At 37.3% G+C, this 14,362-nt stretch overlaps 1 protein-coding gene across 1 annotated transcript in view; it reads right to left on the bottom strand.

The window, feature by feature from the left end:
• The window catches only part of PCSK5 (proprotein convertase subtilisin/kexin type 5), a 316,119-nt gene that overhangs the window by 65,923 nt on the left and 235,834 nt on the right, over positions 1-14,362 (bottom strand). The gene's annotated exons all lie outside the window — the stretch shown is intronic.

Genomic DNA, 14,362 nt, shown 5'->3' with positions numbered 1-14,362 from the left:
AAATTAGGTCTTTCGGACTGCGTAATGCCTAAACAGTTGTAATTTGTCCACACAGAAACTTATCCATGAATATTCATACCAGCGTTACTCATAACAACCAAACTGGAAACAATGAAATAGTCCAGGGGAAGGGGAACCTTCGTACACTGTTGGTGGGAATGTAAATTGGTGCAGCCACTGTGGAAAACAGTATGGAGGTTCCTCAAAATACTAAAAATAGAACTATCATATGAGTAATTCCACACTTGAGTACATATCCAAAAAAACCAAACCACTAATTCAAAAAGATATATGCACCCCAATGTTCATAGCAGCAGTATTACAATTGTCAAGATATGGAAGTAACCTAAGTGTCCATCAACAGATGAATGGATTAAGAATATGTGGTACATATATACAGTAGAATACTACTCAGCCATAAAAAAGAATAAAATTTTGTCATTTGCAACAACATGGACGGACCAGGAGGGTATTACGCTAAGTGAAATAAGTCAGAGAAAAGACAAATACTGTATGATATAACTTACATATGGAACCTAAATATTAAAACAAACTAGTGGATATAACAAAAAAGAACAGTTTCACCGATATAGAGAACAAAGTAGAAGTTACCAGTGGGGGGGGAGAAAGAGGGAGAGGTAGGATAGGGGTAGGGGATTAAGAGGTACAAACTACTATGTATGAAATAAATAAGCTACAAGGATATATTGTACAACACAGGGAATGTAGCCAATATTTTATAATAATTATAAATGGAGTATAGCTTTTAAAAATTGTGAATCACTATGTTGTACACCTGTAACTTATATAATATTGTACATCAACTATACCTCAATAAAAAATAAAATTAATAATTATCCATGAAAAAGTGAATGATGATACAAACTGTGGTACATTCCTATATATATAGTGGAATACTACTTAGTAATAAAATGGAATAAACTCCTCATATACTTAATGACATGGATGAACCTCAAAAAATATACGGAGGGAAAGAAGCCAGTTTCAAATAATTCTATTTACATGAAAGTCTACAAAAGACAATCTAATCTATAGTGACAGAAAATCAACTGGTTGCAAAGGGCGGGGCTGTGGGGTGGGATAAGGGATGAGAAAGAGCACAAAAGAACTTTGTGGGGTGATGGAAATGTTCTATACCTTGATTGCAGTGATGTTTACACAGACGTATACATTTGTACACTTAAAATGGTGCTTTTTATTATATATAAACTCAGTCCAATGAAGTTAAGAATGTATGTGGATTCCCACATGTACTGTTTATTTGTTTACAAAGCTGGGATTCAATCCCAGGTTATTTGACTTTGGGGTCCATGCTCCAAACCGCTAGGCAGAGTGAGATTTTTGTTTTAAATAAACAAAACCTCAAACCAGAGGTTTTATTTATTTAAAACAAAAAACAAAAAGGCTTCTGTAAGAAAATGTGCCTGTATCTGTACGTACGTATATATATATATATATTTTTTTTAGGTTCTCTGCTAGATTCTGCATGTTTTTTTTTTTGTAATTTAATTTTGTTTTTTTATACAGCAGGTTCTTATTAGTTATCTCTTTTATACATATTAGTGTATATATGTCAATCCCAATCTCCTAATTCATCCCCACCCCACACTTCCCTGGCTTTTCCCCCTTGGTGTCCATACGTTTGTTCTCTACATCTGTGTCTCTATTTCTGCCTTGCAAACCAGTTCATCTGTACCATTTTTCTAGATTCCACATATATGTATTAATATACGATAACTGTTTTTCTCCTTCTGACTTACTTCACTCTGTATGACAGTATCTAAATTCATCACTTCTCTACAGATGACCCAATTTCGTTCCTTTTTGTGGTTGAGTAATATTCCATTGTATATATGTACCACAACTTCTTTAGCCATTCGTTTGTTGATGGGCATTTAGGTTGCTTCCATGACCTGGCTATTGTAAATAGTGCTGCAATGAACATTGGGGTGCATATCTCTTTGAATTATGGTTTTGTCTGGGTATATGCCCAGTAGTGGGATTGCTGAGTCATATGGTAATTCTATGTTTAGTTTTTTAAGGAACCTCCATACTGTTCTCCATAGTGGCTGTATCAATTTACATTCCCACCAACAGTGCAAGAGGGTTCCCTTTTCTCCAGTCTCTCCAGCATTTGCTGTTTGTAGATTTTCTGATGATGCCCATTCTAACCAGTGTGAGGTGATACCTCACTGTAGTTTTGATTCGCATTTCTCTAATAATTAGTGATGTTGAGAATCTTTGCATGTGCCTCTTGGCCATCTGTATGTCTTCTTTGGAGAATTGTCTATTTAGGTCTTCTGCCCATTTTTTGATTGGGTTGTTTTTTTTTTACTATTGAGCTGCATGAGCTGTTTATATATTTTGGAGATTATCCTTTGTCCGTTGATTCACTTGCAAATATTTTCGCCCGTTCTGAGGGTTGTCTTTTCAGCTTGTTTGTAGTTTCCTTTGCTGTGCAAAAGCTTTAAGTATCATTAGGTCCCATTTGTTTATTTTTGTTTTTACTTCCATTACTCTAGCAGGTGGGTCAAAAAAGATCTTGCTGTGATTTATGTCAGAGTGTTCTTCCTATGTTTTCCTCTAAGAGTGTTATAGTGTCCATTCTTACATTTAGGTCTTTAATCCATTTTGAGTTTATTTTTGTGTATGGTGTTAGGAAGTGTTCTAATTTCATTCTTCTACGTGTAGCTGTCCAGTTTTCCCAGCACCACTTATTGAAGAGACTGTCTTTTCTCCATTGTATATCCTTCCCTCCTTTGTCATAGATTAGTTGACCATAGGTGCATGGGTTTATCGCTGGGCTTTCTATCCTGTTCCACTGATCTATATTTCTGTTTTTGTGCCAGTACCATACTGTCTTGATTACTACACTCTGTAGTATAGTCTGAGGTGAGGGAGTCTGATTCCTCCAGCTCTGTTTTTTTCCCTCAAGATTGCTTTGACTATTCAGGGTCTTTTGTGTCTCCACACAAATTATAAGATTTTTTTCTTCTAGTTCTGTAAAAAAAAATGCCATTAGTAATTTGATAGAGATTGCATTGAATCTGTAGATTGCTTTAGGTAGTATAGTCATTTTCACAATACTGATTCTTCCAATCCATGAACATGGTATATCTCTCCATCTGTTTGCACCATCTTTGATTTCTTTCATCAGTGTCTTATAGTTTTCTGAGTACAGGGCTTTTACCTCCTTAGGTAGGTTTATTCCTAGGTATTTTATTCTTTTTGTTGCAGTGGTAAATAGGAGTGTTTCCTTAATTTCTCTTTCAGATTTTTCATCATTAGTGTATAGGAATGCAAGAGATTTCTGGGCATTAATTTTGTATCCTGCAACTTTACGAGATTCATTGATTAGCTCCAGTAGTTTTCTGGTAGCCTCTTGAGGATTCTCTATATATAGTATCATGTCATCTGCAAATAGTGACAGTTTTACTTCTTCTTTTCCAATTTGTATTCCTTTTACTTCTTCTTCTTCTCTGATTGTCGTGGTTAGGACTTCCAAAACTATGTTGAATGACAGTGGCAGGAGTGGACATCCTTGTCTTTTTCCTGATCTTAGAGGAAATGCTTTCAGTTTTTCACCATTGAGAATGATGTTTGCTGTGGGTTTGTCGTGTATGGCCTTTATTATGTTGAGGTAGGTTCCTTCTATGCCCACTTTCTGGAGAGTTTTTATCATAAATGGGTGTTGAATTTTGTCAAAAGCTTCTTCTGAATCTAATGAGATGATCATATGGTTTTTATTCATCAATTTGTTAATATAGTGTATCACATTGATGGATTTGCATATATTGAAGAATCCTTGCATTCCTGGGATAAATCCCACTTGATCATGGTGTATGATCCTTTTAATGTGTTGCTGGATTCTGTTTCCTAGTATTTTGTTGAGGATTTTTGCGTCTATATTCATCAGTGAAATGGGTCTGTAATTTTCTTTTTTTGTAGTGTCTTTGTCTGGTTTTGGTATCAAGGTGATGGTGGCCTCGTAGAATGAGTTTGGGAGTGCTCCTTCCTCTGAAGTTTTTTTGGAAGAGTTTCAGAAGGATGGGTGTTAGCTCTTCTCTAAATGTTTGATAGAATTCACCTGTGAAGCCATCTGGTCCTGGACTTTTGTTTGTTGGAAGATTTTTAATCACAGTTTCAATTTCATTACTTGTGATTGGTCTGTTGATATTTTGTATTTCTTCCTGGTTCAGTCTTGGAAGGTTATACCTTCGTAAGAATAACCAAATTCTTAAGAATTTGTCCATTTCTTCCACGTTGTCTATCTTATTGGTATAGCATTGCTTGTAGTAGTCTCTTATGATGCTTTGTATTTCTGCAGTGTCTGCTGTATCTGCTCCTTTTTCATTTCTAATTTTATTGATTTGAGTCCTCTCCCTCTTTTTCTGTCTGGCTAAAGGTTTATCAATTTTGTTTATATTCTCAAAGAACTAGCTTTTAGTTTTACTGATCTTTGCTACAGTTTTCTTTCTTTCTATTTCATTTATTTCTGCTCTTATCTTTATTATTTCTTTCCTTCTACTAACTTTGGGTTTGTTTGTTTTTCTTTCTCTAGTTCCTTTAGGTGTAAGGTTACATTGTTTATTTGAGATTTTTCTTGTTTCTTGAGGTAGGACTGTACTGCTATAAACTTCCCTTTTAGAACTGCTTTTGCTGCATCCCATAGGTTTTGCATCATCGTGTTTTCATTGTCATTAGTCTCTAGGTATTTTTTGGTTTCCTCTTTGATTTCTTCAGTGATCTCTTGGTTATTTAGTAACATATTGTTTAGCCTCCATGTGTTTGTGTTTTTACATTTTTTCCCTGTAACTGATATCTAGTCTCATAGTGTTGTGGTAGGAAAAGATGCTTGATATGATTTCAATTTTCTTAAATTTACCGAGGCTTGATTTGTGACCCAAGATGTGATCTATCCTGGAGAATGTTCCATGTGCCCTTGAGAAGATAGTATAATTTGCTGTTTTTAGATGGAATGTCCTATAAATATCAATTAAATCTATCTGGTCTATTGTGTCACTTAAAGCTTGTGTTTCCTTATTAATTTTCATTTTGGATGATCTGTCCATTGGTGTAAGTGAGGCATTAAAATCCCCAACTATTATTGTGTTACTGTCGATTTCCTCTTTTATAGCTGTTAGCAGTTGCCTTATGTATTGAGGTGCTCCTATGTTGGGTGCATATATATTTATAATTGTTATAGCTTCTTCTTGGATTGATCCCCTGATCATTATGCAGTGTCCTTCCTTGTCTCTTGTAACATTCTTTATTTTAAAGTCTATTTTATCTGACATGAGTATTGCTACTCCAGCTTTCTTTTTTTTTCTTTTTTTTTCGGTATCCAGCTTTCTTTTGATTTCCATTTGCATGGAATATCTTTTTCCATCCCCTCACTTTCAGTCTGTATGTGTCCCTAGGTCTGAAGTGGGTCACTTGTAGACGGCAAATATCCGGGTCTTGTTTTGTATTCATTCAGCGAGGCTGTGTTTTTTGGTTGGAGCATTTAACCCATTCACATTTAAGGTAATTATTGATACGTATGTTCCTATGACCATTTTCTTAATTGTTCTGAGTTTGTTTTTGTAGGTCCTTTTCTTCTCTTGTGTTTCCCACTTAGGGAAGTTCCTGTAGCATTTGCTGTAGAACTGGTTTGGTGGTGCTGAATTCTCTTAGCTTTTGCCTGTCTTTTGATTTCTTTTGATTTCTCCATCGAATCTGAATGAGATCCTTGCTGGGTAGAGTAATCTTGGTTGTAGGTTCTTCCCTTCCACCACTTCAAATATATCATGCCACTCCCTTCTGGCTTGTAGAGTTTCTGCTGAGAAATCAGCTGTTAACCTTAGGGGGGTTCCCTTGTATGTTATTTGTCATTTTTCCCTTGTTGCTTGTAATAATTTTTCCCTGTCTGTAATTTTTGTCAATTTGATAAGTATTTGTCTCGGCGTGTTTCTCCTTGGATTTATCCTGCCTGGGACTCTCTGTGCTTCCTGGACTTGGGTGGCTATTTCGTTTCCGATGTTAGGGAAGTTTTCGACTATAATCTCTTCAAATATTTTCTTGGGTCCTTTCTCTCTCTCTTCTCCTTCTGGGACCCCTGTAATGAGAATGTTGGTGCGTTTAATGTTGTCCCAGAACTCTTAGGCTGTCTTCATTTCTTTTCATTCTTTTTTCTTTATTCTGTTCCGTGGCAGTGAATCCCACCATTCTGTGTTCCAGGTCACTTATCCGTTCTTCTGCCTCAGTCATTCTGTTATTGATTCCTTCTAGTATATTTTTCATTTAATTTATTGTATTGCTCGTCTCTGTTTGTTCTTTAATTCTTCTAGGTCTTTGTTAATCATTTCTTGCATCTTCTCGATCTTTGCCTCCATTCTTTTTCCAAGGTCCTGGATCATCTTCACTATCATTATTCTGAATTATTTTTCTGGAAGGTTGCCTCTCCACTTCATTTAGTTGTTTTTCTGGGGTTTTATATTGTTCCTTCATCTGGTACATAGTCCTCTGCCTTTTCATCTTGTCTATCCTTCTGTGAATGTGGTTTTCGTTCCACAGGTTGCAGGATTATAGCTCTTCTTGCTTCTGCTGTCTGACCTCTGGTGGATGAGGCTATCTAAGAGGCTTATGCAAGCTTCCTGGTGGGAGGCATCAGTGGTGGGTAGAGCTGGGTGTTGCTCTGGTGGGCACAGCTCAGTAAAAGTTTAATCCACTTGTCTGCTTATGGGTGGGGCTGAGTTCCCTCCCTGTTGGTTGTTTGGCCTGAGGCAACCGAGCACTGGCGGCTATAGGCCCTTTGGTGGGGCTAATGGCGGGCTCCGGGAGGGCTGATGCCAAGGAGTACTTCCCAGAACTTCTGTTGCCAGTGTCCTTGTCCCCACGGTGAGCCAAAACCACCCCCCACCTCTGCAGAAGACCCACCAACATTAGCAGGTAGGTCTGGTTCAGTCTCCTGTGGGGTCACTGCTCCTTCCCCTGGGTCCTGATGTGCCTATTTTGTGTGTGCCCTCCGAGAGTTCAGTCTCTGTTTCCCCCAATCCTGTAGAAGTCCTGCAATCAAACCCAACTAGCCTTCAAAGTCTGATTCTCTGGGAATTCCTCCTCCCGTTGCTGGTCCCCCAGGTTGGGAAGCCTGACATGGGGCTCAGAACCTTCACGCCAGTGGGTGGACTTCTGTGGAATAATTGTTCTCCAGTCTGTGAGTCACCCATCCAGCGGTTATGGGATTTCATTTTATTGTGATTAAGCCCCTCCTACCATCTCACTTTCTCTTCTCCTTTGTATTTAGATGTGGGATTTTTTTTTGGTGAGTTCCATTGTCTTCCTGTCGATGATTGTTCAGCAGTTAGTTGTGATTCTGGTGCTCTCACAAGAGGGAGTGAGCACACGTCCTTCTACTCTGCCATCTTGAACCAATCTCCTTGTATGTATATTCTGATAAGACTGTCTTGTCTTAAATCTTTTGGGGGCATCTTATTTTGTAACTGGATTCAGAATCCAATTATTAGTGATTCAAAGAACTCCATTTTGTTATTTATAGTTCCAATACACTTTTGGCCTGAAAACAACATTGGCCTTGGTTGACCACCCTTTGTAATTATGGGGTTTAGGGCTGATGATTTTTATCTTTGCCTGAAATATCAATTGTAACCACAAAATATCAAGCTTTGCTATCACGAAGGATAGCCAAACTCATTTGCTGAAAGAAGAGTTTTAAAAACACCTAAGGAAGTCCAGCCTCATTAGAATTAGCGAAATCGAGTTTCATCAGGTGATTACACGAAAAGAGACATCAACTGTCTCTTAAGTATACAAATTTTGCATATTGTTAAAAATCACATTTTAAGCTTATAGCTTTTATACTGTATACTAATGATTAAAGAGTTGATAGGACATTGATAGCTACAGTCAGTTCAGATTTTTGTCATTAGTTCTTATGCTGAAATAATTACAACTTTCAAAAGTTAGCAGGTTGAAGTCAACTTGATGTTTAAACATTAACATTAATTTGCAAAACAGAATTTTAGTTGTGTTTATATATGATTATAGTATAGTCATTGATATGCGATTATGGGATAAAAGGTATGAAGACGTATTGTGATAACTTCATTACAAAGTAATATATTTTCTCTTGCCCACTCAGGTAATTTAATTAATTTCAGTCACAAAATAGCATTCTAATTCAGAACATAGTTTCATATCTTTATCCTCATTTCACAGTAGAAAGCTGTGACATATGAAAATACACTTTTAAGACTCTTTTCTTTGTCAAGGTTTTTTTTATGTTTGGTATTTTGCAATTTCAAAGCACTTTTCTTTCAACTCAGCCTTCTCATTATGTTTGGTATTTGTTACCCACATTCTAAAAACCCAAGATACAAAAATGTTAATTGGCTTCCTCAAAGGCCAAAGAAAATATCAATAACAGACTCTACTAGAATAAAGTTCTTAAGATTGTGGCAAAGCCACAAAACTACTCCAAACATAATTCCCTTCATTAACTAATTATGTTTTGTAAAGAGATAATAGTCGTACAGTACAACCATTGTTTTAATTCTATTTTGAAGATGGATTTTAAGTGTGAAACCACATGCATTTAAAACTTTTGTATTTAGGGATGAAAAAACAGAACAAAACACCCCCAAAGTCTAACAAACCTAACACTACCATTCAAAGACCAGTGCAGAGAAAATAACATTTTTCATTTGCAGAAGATATTTTAAAATCTCACATATTTAGTAGGTATGAATAGAACACTCTTATGGGGCAAGTAGACATTTTGGATACAAGACTCCGGATTAAGCAATGACCAAGCAGACTGCTGTCAGGGGTTCTATATTGCTGTTCCCAGGTAGATATTTAGGTAAATCATCCACCAGACAAAAGAATAAACGTAAAATCCCTAAATTATGTGTGATTCATATCTTTTTTTATAAATGAGCAAGAAGGTAAGCTCATATATTCAGTGATCAATGAATGCAAAAATAAAAGGTTTTAAGTTAATAAATGCATAGGAGTTCATAGAATACAATGGAATAAACATAGAATCTTGAAAGAAAATCAGGTGGTGTTTCTAGGGAGCAAATTTTATTAGGTAGGATCAAATGTACTTACATCCCTCTCTGCATTTTAAGAGAAGAACTAAATGCCTTATTTCTGAAAATAGGATCAGGACTGAAGTCAAGCATCTGATTCAAACACCCCCTCTGACACTGACCAGATGAATAATGTTTCACTTTGACCTTTCTTTGAAAACATGATGTGCAGATTTCCAATTAAGGTACAATTACGTAGCTTTAATCATAGCTACCAACATCACATCAGCATGCTAGGTGGCAAAGATATTATTTGTACAGTGACATAATAAAATACAATATATAGCTTTACCCTTTCAAATGGTAACATATCAGATATCACTTTATATACTCAAAAAGAAAAATAAAAACACCACATTTCAAAACCTTTAGTTTCAGTTCAACACATGGCATGCTTAATGGCTTCAGCACATCTAATTCTTTTTAATAAGTGTTAAAACTGAAAGCAAGACAGGTAGGTATTAAAAATATATTGGAACATCTTAAGATTACCAGCCCTAACAGTGGAAATAAAATGACGGCGATTAAAAGTAATAAAGGTTATTAAAAGTTAAGGGCCTTTGAGGCTAAGAAGTCATGTTAGACTGTCAATTGTTTTCCCCATGGTGGGAAATCAGTTAGAAATTAAAAAAAAAATCTAGTAGTTTAGTTGTGGTCAAAGAAAGAGTCAGTGGAGGATGGGGAGGTTTCAGCAACATGCTGGTAGAAAAAAAGAGACTTACATAGTCTGGGAGGGCAGTGAAATGGAAGGCGTGGTAACCTCGCTCACTTAGTTGTCATTTTTGATTTTCAATGACATTTTTTTCATTCTTTCGCCTAGTAAAGATGACAGAAGTTCCTAATTTATTATCTGACGTCTATTCCTCCTCCTAGATTTAAGAGAGTTTAACTGTAAAATATCAAGTCATCATATCCAAATACAGACACTTTGAAAAAAACTACAGCACCGATGTTGCACGCATTCAATTATACTTCTCATAACTGCATCCGCAAACCAGAGATAAGGACATGGGGGGAAAGATTCAGCGAGCACAGCCCAGGAGGCTGGGGGAGAAGGGAAATCTGCAGGGTCTTCAGATTAAAGCAGTAGGAGGGAGGGGCTCATAACAAAGAGTCACGTTCTTCCTGAAAGGCTGTGAGCCATGGATTCTAGAAGAATGCAGAATTCAAGTCCTCTGCATGGCTCTAGGATCCATATACTCTATAGGTACAAACGGAGCTGGTCAAAATGTAAATGACACTCCACAAGAGAGACTCTCTCATCAGATGCCTTCTGCTGCTCAGGCTGGGCTGCATTTTAGGTGATGAGAGAAGGATCATTGATACTTCTATAAACATGAACCTGGCAGATTGGCTGGGCTTGACTGAAGGGATAAAAAAGTGCAGTGTAGATTTCTGTTCTGTGTGTAAATCATAGCACAGCCAGATCAGAGCAGGCAAAGTCACGGGGCCCCGGACGTTTCCTTCTAATTCTCCTCTTTGGTTGCACTTCATTCAGCATGTGTTGGGCTGGGCTGCTGAAGGTGCGCAGGAAATATTTGTGAATAAATGAATGAAGAGGCTGCATAACTTAAATTCCTTGAAGAAAACCACCCTGAAGGGGAAAACCCTCAATTCTACAGCTGATTTGTACATTTTCAGGAGCACGAGGGCGGTATTAAAAACAGTAGAAAAGAAAAAAAATAGGAAAGACTTATCGTAAGAGCAAAGGGAAAAAAAGGAGAAAGAAGTAATATTGAAGAACCCCCCAAACAAACAATTTAATGCCAAAGTCATCTCCAAGCACTGCAAATGTTGCTCAGTAGCAAAATACTGGAATTCGGATTTTTAGTTCTGTAGTGGCAAATACCACATCTGTTCATGTGGTCTCATACAAATACTTTCCTATCCTCGTGCATAATCTCAGATTCTTTGCTAGGTGCATGATATTTATTATTAAAGAAACTATCTCTGGAGGAGGTTTAAAGTCAAAAGGTGTCTGAAATTTAGCTAGGATCATTCACAGGATGAACAAATGTAAATAACATCTAGTTCGTTTCCATAGGTATGCATTCATTGGATTATGTTTATTTTGAAAAACAAATCTTCTGCAAGATATTTTAACTATAAGAGATTATTATTATTATTGAAGAAGCATCAAGACATAATCATCTTAGTTCAATTAACATTGTTAAAAATTAAGGTACCATTAGCATAAAAATGTTGACGAGTGGCTTCCAGCTTTGGGGCTGGCTTTACTTTGAACTGATCTCAATATAGGATCGTTTATAGAGTGCGACCATAATGAGAGCACATAGAAAGGGGAAGAAAGTTCTCTGCACCCAGCTCATCAGTATGCAGCTCCGCTCTCAGAGAAACACACAGAGGAGCCAGTCCTTCAAGGGCAACTTCCTTGCCTGAATGCAATCTGTCCATGCCAGTTAACAAGAAGCCAGCAGCTGCTTCTGGAAGGAATCCCCTTCCAGGAGCCAGGAATCCAGGCCCATAACACATGTGGGTAAGAGTAGATCAAGTCTGCCTTGAGAGGAGACCCACACCAGTCTAGTTCCTATAACATCTGGCTCTGTTCCCTGCTTCGGACGGACCACACATGGGTAGGTCTGGAGAAATGTAAGGACATTGTGTGAAATGCACTTGGCAGGGTTTGGGGAAAGACTGATCTGTAGGGTGTTGGCTTCTCCAAAGTTATCAGTGAGAACTAAGACTATCAAGTCTATTGATGGCAAGACCCCAAAACCTAACTGGTTGCTACCCTGAGCTGCTTCTGCTTTACCTGATGAGAAGGAAATTCACATGTTCGTACTGACGGCCCCACTGCAGAAGAGTACCTGCCAAGCAATTTATGAAATTCTGGTGGTTTCAAAAACAAAAACAAAAACCCACTCTTCACACAAGTTAAATCTCTCAACATGAGGGCACAACAGCAAGCCCAGGTGTTTTCAGATTCGTTTCATACCTACATCTCACTCAGCGTTAGGACTAAACCAAGTGGTAAGAGGGAGTGCACCCAGGGCTGCAGGCTTCTGCTTGCAGGCAACTTCCGTTTTCTCCTAAGGAGAAACATTTGGCCATGTGTTCCCTCTAAGCAACGCCTGCAAAAGCTGGCTGACCTAATTTAAAATATGAGCTCTCATTGCATGAACCTCTTCCAAGCCTTCACTATTTTTTGTTCGTTCAGACCTTATTCCATAAAAAGTCAGCCCATCTTTTTCCAGTCCTAGTGACCTGCATTCTCTCCTTCCCGGAAGCATGTCACTTCTCCTGCTAGCCTCTGCCTTAATCACTTTTATTTGTGGGACGCTAGGGAGGGGATGGGAATGCTTCGAGTAGGGAAGAAAATAACTCTTAAAAAAATCATTCTTATTATGATCATGTTTAGATGAAATATGGGGCTTGCCATCAACAAAATTACAAAACAATTCCACTGGGAGTCCAGACGGTTCAGGGTAATTCATCTATGAAAAAGTGAACTTTAATTGTTACTCTTGGCAGCAATCTAAGAGAAGAGTGAAATATTATACTAAATATTGCCACGTGCAATAGTAAAATGTCTTTCCTCCCTGCCAGAAGCAGTGTATGGCCCCCTTCATACTCAGGTTTGGATCTGGTGATTTAGTCTAAATCCTCGGCTTCCCCCTCTCCAAAACCAACAGAGGTTTTCAAAAGAGTTGCATTTTTTATTAGAACCATTTGCTCTTTTTAAGTTGCCAAAAAGGAGTAAGTAAAACTAAGACTTTTATTTGGGTTAAAGTTGATTCCTCAGCCTCATTGAGGTCAATGTACTTAGTCTGTGAACCTTCTACTAAGAAGTTCATTGCAGTGTTGAACCAGCCAGTGTTTTGATCCCTTCTTCCCCCCTCCCCAAACCCAACCCCTTGGCTGCCTGCATTTATAGAGTCGGGGCTGGAAGCATGGGGAAGCTAATCAAAAGGAAACGTACATATGGCAAATTGCATCCTGGATTTTCTAGAACAATTGAAATTTCAAATATTTTTGATGCTGCACATGACATTTGCTATCCTGGTACCACGTGTCTTGATTTGGGCTTCAGAAAATGTGATCCCAACAGGTATTTACAATGCTTTAGATTCAAAGCTCATTGAACACTGCTGCATTATAAAGTTTACGAGCACAGAAAGGTATTTGATAATACTCGAAAGCAGGGGGACACTCTTGTTTTCTAAAAGTGAAGTCTTCAGTGAAGATGTTAAAGAACTCTTTTATACGGCGCTGGTTCCCTGGCATGTTGATAGGTTTTGGCAAAGCATGATTAGTAACCTGCTTGCAAATAATTTTTAAAATTACACTTATTTTCAGCATGAATATTTATATACATTGGGTATAATACACTAAGGCTATATTAAGATCATATGTAAGATATGCTATGTCGATAATATTATTCAGCTTCTAAATTGTTTAAGTTGCGGAAGTTAGGGCCCAGAAAAATTAAATGACTTGCCCAGGGTTATCCAGCTTATTACCAATGATCTGAGGACCAGCACTGTAATTTTTAAGTAGATATTCCTTATGTTATAGAATACTGTTTTTCATCCATAGGGATATATAATGATACAAAGATTATTTGGGAGTAAATTTAAGTCTGCAGATACAACAAAAAGTAATCTCTGTTGTAACTTAAATTAATGGATTAAAATTTAGATTATCTGAAACCTGAGTAAAGGACATCTGCTTTATATAATTATTTTCTTTTGATTATAGCATATGTTATGGATGACAATAAACAAAATGGCTACCATTAGTAAGATAGCTTGATGGAACTAGAATCCCCATCAGCCATGGGAAAAATAGTCAGCACTTATTTATATCCTGTGCACACTTGCCTAAGACGGCGCATTATAAAGCTTCATAAGAACTTTTAGTTTATGTAAAGTAACGTCTTAGAATTATGCCTGTTTTTCTGTTTGTGGAAGGTTTGAAGAAAAAAAACAAAAACAACAAAAACAAAATATGTAGAAAAGCATAGCCTAGCAACTAACAGTGCTACCCTCAAACGAACAAAAGATACCAGCTATTATTAACTGGAAGTAATCACTCCAGAAGGTAAGGAATTTTTAAATACATTGTTACAAATACCTCTCAGATAATCGATGACACCAAAGAATAAACTAATGAGGAGCCCCATAGGTCGACAATACTTGGGAGTTGGTTACCTTTAAAGAAACTGACCTATGATGTGGGAAGCCAAGGAAATCTGCCTTAAATGTGTTGTTTTAATTAAAAAAAAAAAA

The sequence above is a fragment of the Delphinapterus leucas genome, chromosome 6, assembly GCF_059928025.1.
Source record: "Delphinapterus leucas isolate spDelLeu-1000000601 "Yukka" chromosome 6, BTC_Dleu_Yukka2, whole genome shotgun sequence".
Taxonomy (NCBI): Eukaryota; Metazoa; Chordata; class Mammalia; order Artiodactyla; family Monodontidae; genus Delphinapterus; species Delphinapterus leucas.
The sequence above is the reverse complement of the archived record's forward strand: the minus strand, read 5'-3'. Positions and strand labels throughout refer to the sequence as shown.